The sequence below is a fragment of the Cydia strobilella genome, chromosome 4, assembly GCF_947568885.1.
Source record: "Cydia strobilella chromosome 4, ilCydStro3.1, whole genome shotgun sequence".
Taxonomy (NCBI): domain Eukaryota; kingdom Metazoa; phylum Arthropoda; class Insecta; order Lepidoptera; family Tortricidae; genus Cydia; species Cydia strobilella.
The window spans coordinates 7,880,028-7,887,269 of record NC_086044.1 but is presented as its reverse complement, the minus strand read 5'-3'; positions in this window follow the sequence as shown (position 1 = coordinate 7,887,269).

Here is a 7,242-nt window from a genome sequence, read left to right as displayed (position 1 = left end):
TTGGAATTTTGCCGCCCCCCTTCCTGATTTGATAGGTTACAATCTTACAATCAAATCAAGTGGGATCGATGAGCCAGTTTCATGTATGCTTTCACACCATACAATTAATTTGACAATTTAATCAGGTTGTCCCGTCTAGATTGGCCTTAAATGCTGCTACAAGTAAATATATTGTTAAAGACGAATACTTACCTATGTAAGTAATTGCAGATTTGTGATCACAAAATAACAGCAATACCGAGTTAATAGACCTTAAAAGAACTATGATTTTATCTGTTTGACTTTAAGATATATTTAATGTTCACATTAACAACCTAGTTCGTCAATTAATAAGAAACAAATTTCTAGTTAGATATTTGTTGTACTGTACTACATATTATTTTTCATACAATCACGATTATCACTACCTATATTATAATCATAAATAAAGTATCATCTAAATGTGTTAAAACATACGGTAATGAAATATCAATACCTAACTGAACACACAAATATCGATAAAACACTCCGATTATACTGTCCCCTCCCTATATCGTCGAATGGAAAGAAGTTCCAACGGTTAGCTACTCGCAGGCGTGTAGAGGTCTCGAAAACACCAGTGTAACGTGACCGTGAGATCCGTAACAAACCATGCGTAATTAGACCTTACTTATACTGGTTTTTTAGCCCTTTTCTCGCCTGTAATAAGTAAGTGATTTTAAAATTATATAAAATAACGCCATCTGGTGTTGAGTAGTTGTATTAGGTGAACGTTGAGCGAGCTTTTGTGAGATAATGAAAGAGTCGTATGTCATATAGCTTTGACATTATAATTTAAACCGTCACTCATGTAGCCTACAGTTGATATTCGTTCGAGAAATGTCCACCGGTAATAACTTTTTGGTATGGAAAGTTGCTACGAATCAGAGCAATTTTGTAAGTGTGTGACGTATTTTAACGTGGCTATGAATGTGTGAGTTTAGCGACACTGGTTTTCATACTAAATAGGAGTCATTTCACATCCACTAGTTTATTAATTCGTGGATTACTTACACCGTTTTTGAAAAGTTTGTATTTTTTTTAATTGTGGACTTGTAAATCTTCTAAGAGGGTCGTCGAGAAGAAATAACGAAAACTGATTACTTACACCGTTTTACCGGATTATATCGCGTATATTTAATAATAAATATTATAAATTCAATATATATACGCGATATAATCCGTTTTGTTTTATTTCATGAGTAACTATCGCGGTAACCGAATACAATATTACTACTGTATATAATTATAAACCGAAATAGATATCACACACTAAAGAAAAAATTGCCTTTCAAAGATAGCTTAAACCAGAGCATTTGGGAAGGTTAACGCCGTGGCCGGGTGGTCTAGTGGTCAGGAGTGTTAGGACGTTAGCCGCGTAAGCTGAAGACGCGGCGCGGGTTCGATTCCCGCCTCGGCCACCGGTGGACTTTTTCTTTAGTGTAGCTATGATAGCTATATCAGTCTATCTTCTTCTTCTTGTGCCATGTCCTCATCGGACGTCGGCGACCATCTCTCGGAACTTATTCCTATCCTGTGCCAATCTGCTCAGGTTGGCAGCGTCGTTAATATGAGTCCAGCTTTTAATATTGTCCATCCAGGCTAGCTTCCTTCTTCCTCTACCTCTTTTGCCCTCTACTTTGCCCTCTATTATTTTCTTTAGGATTTGATATTTATTGTTGCGGTAGATATGTCCAAAATATGAGATTTTTCTTTTCTTTACCGTTACCAAAAGTTCCAATTTTTTCTTCATTCTTTGCAAGACTTCTACATTGGTTATTCGATCTCTCCATGATATTTTAAGCATTCTTCGGTAGAGCCACATTTCAAAAGCGTTTATTTTTGCCTCTATGGTTCGGTCTATGGTCCAGCCTTCGACGCCATACATAAATACAGATAACACGTAACATTTAACCATTCTCCATCTGAGTTTCAGGTTTATGTCTTTGTTGGTGAATAGCTTGTTCATTTTCATGAATGTGCTTCTTGCTATCTCTATTCTTGTACGTATCTCTTTACGTGGGTCCCATTTTTCGTTGAGAGAGCTTCCTAAATACTTGTAATGTTTGACTCTTTCAAGTGGCTTGCCGTTAATAGACAGCGTGGTCGATTCTACCGCGTTCTTGCTCATGATCATATACTTGGTCTTTGATATGTTCATCTTTAGACCGTAATCTTCCACGACAGTATTTAAGCGGTTTAAGAGTTGTTGGAGGTCTTGTAGGGAGTGAGCTAAGATAACGGTATCATCGGCGTATCGGAGGTTATTTATCACTGTACCGTTTACTCTGATACCAGTTTTAACGCCATCAAAAGCTTCTTGAAATATAGTTTCGGAGTAAAGATTAAACAATAATGGTGATAGGATACATCCTTGTCTCACTCCTTTACGTATTTTGATATCATCAGTGCCAGATGTTCCGACTTTAATGTGTGCTGACTGGTTCCAGTACAGGTTTCTGATAATTCTTTGATCTTTGCTGTCCACTTCGGTCTTGTTGAGTATATGCATTAATTTGTCATGTTTTACGTTATCGAATGCTTTCTCAAAATCAATGAAACAGGCATATACTTCATTATTATATTCCAAACTGTTCTGCACTAGCACTTGAACTGCAACCAGGGCTTCTCGTGTTCCTAAACCATTTCTGAATCCAAATTGGTTGTCTGATATAATTTTATCGATTTTGTTATAAATTCTCATGTGAATCACTTTAAGAAATACTTTTAGGGCGTGACTCATCAGGCTGATGAGCCTATGGTCACCGCATGTCTTAGCATTTGCCTTTTTAGGGAGCGGGAGGAATGTGGATTTTAACCAGTCTTCTGGTAATGTTCCTTTATCATAAATTTTATTGTACATTTTAACTAATAATTTCAAATTGTCGTCATCCAATAGTTTTAACAGTTCTACATATATCCCATCTGGGCCAGCCGCTTTTCCGTCTTTCATAGATCTTATTGCTTTTTCAATTTCTATTTGGAGTATTGGTGGTCCCTCCACGTTGCTTTGGGTTTCCATTACGTTTGTATCCAAATCTGCTCTATCATCTTCGAACAGTTGCTCAATATACAGTTCCCATGTTTTACATTGTTTTTCGTTATCGATTACTACTTTGTTATGTGAGTCTGTTAATTTACCAATTATTTGTTTTCTATGTGTTTTAGTAAATTCTTTTATTTTCTTGTGTAAATTGAAGCTGTCTCTTTTCTCTTGAAGTTTTTCAATTTGTTCACAATCTTCATTTAAGCACCTATCCCTAGTTTTTCTGATTTTAGTTCGGATAATATTGTCTATTTCTTTGTATTTATTTTTATCAGTTCCTTTAAATTGTCTTCTCTGTTCCATAAGATCAAGGATTTCAGCTGTAATCCATTCTAGTTTTTTGAAGTCAACCCAAACATTTTTCTGAAGTCGTTACAATTGCTTTTTTAATTTTATTCCAGTGGCTTTCAATATTATCTTCGTACTCGTTATCTGTGGCATCTCGTATCTGTTTATTTAATGCTTCCATTGTTTCCATTTTAACATCAATATTTTTAAGTTTTCCAATATCAATTTTCTTGTGACTATTTGGTTTCCTCAGTATTTTTAATTTTAGATTTAATTTTGCAACTAGAGGATTATGGTCCGAACCAATATCAGCCCCAGGGTACGTTTTCACATTTACTATTGAGTTTCTATAGCGTGCTTTTATCATTATATAGTCAATTTGATTTCTAACAATATGTTCGGCTGTATCTTGGGGGGATGTCCACGTGTATAGCCGTCTAGGTGGGTGTTGATACCAGGTGTTAGTTATAATTAAGTCCTTTTCGACGCAGAACTGTAGCAATCTGTCACCCCTTGCGTTTCTGTTGCCAAGACCATAGCCACCTACTGTTTTTCCTACAGCTCCTCTACCAATCTTGGCATTCATATCGCCCAGTATAATGACCATGTCTTGTGATTTGATGCTCTCCATTAAATCTTCTAATTCTTTATAAAATGATTCTATTTCTTCATCTGTGCTTTGAGCTGTAGGCGCATAGACCTGAAGAATACTTAAGTTGAAAGGTTTAGCATTGAACTGTAAAAGCATACATCTATCCGAGTACGGAACAAAGTTGGTTACGAACTTTGACATTTCCTTCTTTATCATCATACCGACACCGTAATGGTGGTTCTTTTCTGCTGCTGGCTTTCCAGAGTAGTATAAAGTCACGTCCTCTTTATCTACTATACCATTGTCAGACCATTTGATCTCACTCAGTCCCAGAATACTCAGCTGGAGTCTTTTCATTTCCTGAATGGTATTCTCTAGTTTTCCTGTCTTGATAAGGCTTCTTACATTCCAAGTGGCTATCAGTAGCTGTTCATTCTTCTTTCTTCTTGACAATGGCATGGCTTCTGTGATCGCATTTTCTTCTCCGGTTACACATTTCACATCGGGAGACCCGGTACTCTCCCGACGCCGGGCGCTAGCCGGATTGCTGGGCATAATCATTCTGCTGGGTGTACTGATCATGTTTTATTTGTTGTAAGTCCGAGATGGTGTTCTTAGGGCATATTGGTGTGCAGTAGCACCCCACGTCTTTCTGCACTGCTCCTTTTTGAGGGTATTTAATCCTCAAGGCTTGCTAGGCCTCCTCCGACCGGTTGCCCGGCCAGGGTAGTAGTTATACCGCCACTTATTCGGTCGCCAGAGCCCCGTTCGTTGTCTAGCAGGGAGCACCACGGCAACCAATTGGTCGCCGCCGCCATCCGGCGCGTGCAGGTGGGGTTGACATTTGGGTCGGATAAGATGTTATTACCGTTCTCCCCTTACTCCCCATCATCTATATCAGTCTATAACTATCTTGAAATTCTATGTTATGTAACAATGTTGTTGTTGATTATAAGATAAATATTTATGACTATTTTTTTTTAATTAACACGAAATAAACTAAATTTATTTTGATCTAATTTAGTGAATTAGCATTCAAGAAACCAAAACGACTACCTACCTTACTTTTCAACAAAATTTTAAAATAATTTACTTACAATTTACTTACTACAATTAAAACCTAGGTACATATGACAGTTAAAATAAAAAAAACGCATTTAACTGATTTGCAAGACCGAAGTGATCCCATAAGTGTTCCGTTTGTCAAAACAAATTTTTGCACGGAACACTAAAAATATATTAACAGACAGAAATTATAAGAAACAATTATATTAACTACGCAATAGTGTAGTCAAAATTTAAATTGAATAAAGGTCAATTTCGAATATTAAATAGCCTATCTACAGGTATTCACATGGCTACTCATTCTTACTATTTACTACGGCCAAGCGAGCTGCCGGTCTAGCCAAGGTGATAATCGCTATCGCTTCGGCAACGAAACGCTTTGTGCCTCTCTTTCACTGTTTCATATCAGTGCGACAGTGACACTTGCGTTTCGATCGCTACGGAGCGTAAGCGATTGGCGTGTTGGCTACGCGGCGCGGCCAGGATTTATAACAGAACGAAGTCCATACCATTTTCCGTATCCTTTAGAAACTATGAATGCCAAAATGTCCTATACATATTATGAGTTGCCAAAAGAAAAAAATAGGCGATAAATCATAAACTGATTTACAGGTATATAGGGTATTTCTTCAAAGATCCACGCGAATTTGTTTAAACACGGATTGCGATATCGAGGTCGTTTTAAGAATCTAATCGAAGTGGACGTCAATATTCATTTAGTAGTAGCAGCGGCCGAGTCTCACATTAAAGCTGCTACCTAATGGCTCGAGTACTGAGCTTGCAATAAACGTCGGCTTGCATCGACAACGCATACTAATTGTGCGTGCTACTGCATAGGGAAGAGATGACAAAACTACAACACTTTACAAACAAGGATTAGTACAACGTGTAATAATAATAATGATTGAGTGTTGAAAACCTGATAAAATAAATCAACTGATCTTTAGTATAGTTATCAAGTCATTATTTTCAGCAGTTACAATTTTTTCACGAAATGGATGAATTTTCATTAGTTTTAGTGTAATATGAAAATCTACATTAAGAGTAGGTAATTACGAGTTATAAATCAGTTTATTGTTGCACAAGACATTAAACTCTATGCTCGACTCATCTCTTTACAATGGTTCAGCAAAATCGCGCGTTACTTATAAAAAATATGTGGATTCTGCGGTCCCACGGAACACCATAGAAGGTGCAGGCTGGGGTGCATGCAGACAGAAAAGCAGATTGCGGCACAACTTAGACGCATTCTATCCGGAACGGTGGGAGTTTACAAACGACAACAGGGTCAAGTTGAGAAAACGCGGATAGGCCTTTGCCCGGCAGTGCGACATTCAGGTAATAAGAAAAAAGGTTTTTTTATACTCGTACAATTATTTGCGTCTGAATAATTAACTGTGCTTTTTCGGACTCACGATTTTGTATAATTGTTTTTCAGGTTTTGGATAGGAAGATTATGTTACGAGTATATATTATATATATATATATATATATATATATATATATATATATATATATATGTTGTATATAAGGTACTCGTATGTAACATTGTCAACGAGAATTGCCTTTCTGCTATAAAAATACAAATTGTATGCGTGGGTTCGGTCCATCCCTGCGCTAGTACGAGTATAATACAATTCTGAAACAGCTAGGGCAATAGTCTAATTTGAAATGTACCATATACGAGTATGTAGTATTCGTACCGGAGATGTCAAATAAATATTTAGACATTTGAACTTTCTTCCATTGTTATGAAACGAAAAATGTAACTTTACTTTCACGTAATTGTCTGTAAAATCGCCTGGAGAGGAAAGCATCACCCTACTCTACACAGAAAATGGAAGTTACCAAGCAAAGAGGTTAGCTTTTCTCTGGAAGTAATTGTTCATTGTAAGCTTAAGCAGCTTATGCTGTAAAGTGTAATGTAGTTAATAGTAGACTGTTATCCAAGGGATGAAATGGCTGAAATGATGCCTTTCGTTATTTATAAGGTAAAAGTATCGTTATTTATGGAATCGGGAGTTAAATATCAGAATAGATATTGTATAACAAATCCATTTAAACCCAAATTTCAATTGCTTATCGTAAAAAATTAAAATAAATGTACTTGGAACGCAAAATGCTCTAGCTAGTGCAGAAACGTATCATTTTCTGCACACGTTTTAGAACCACACTGACCTTCTTTCAGAGCATGAGAAATAAAAACATAACTCACAATCATCTACTTCTTGTT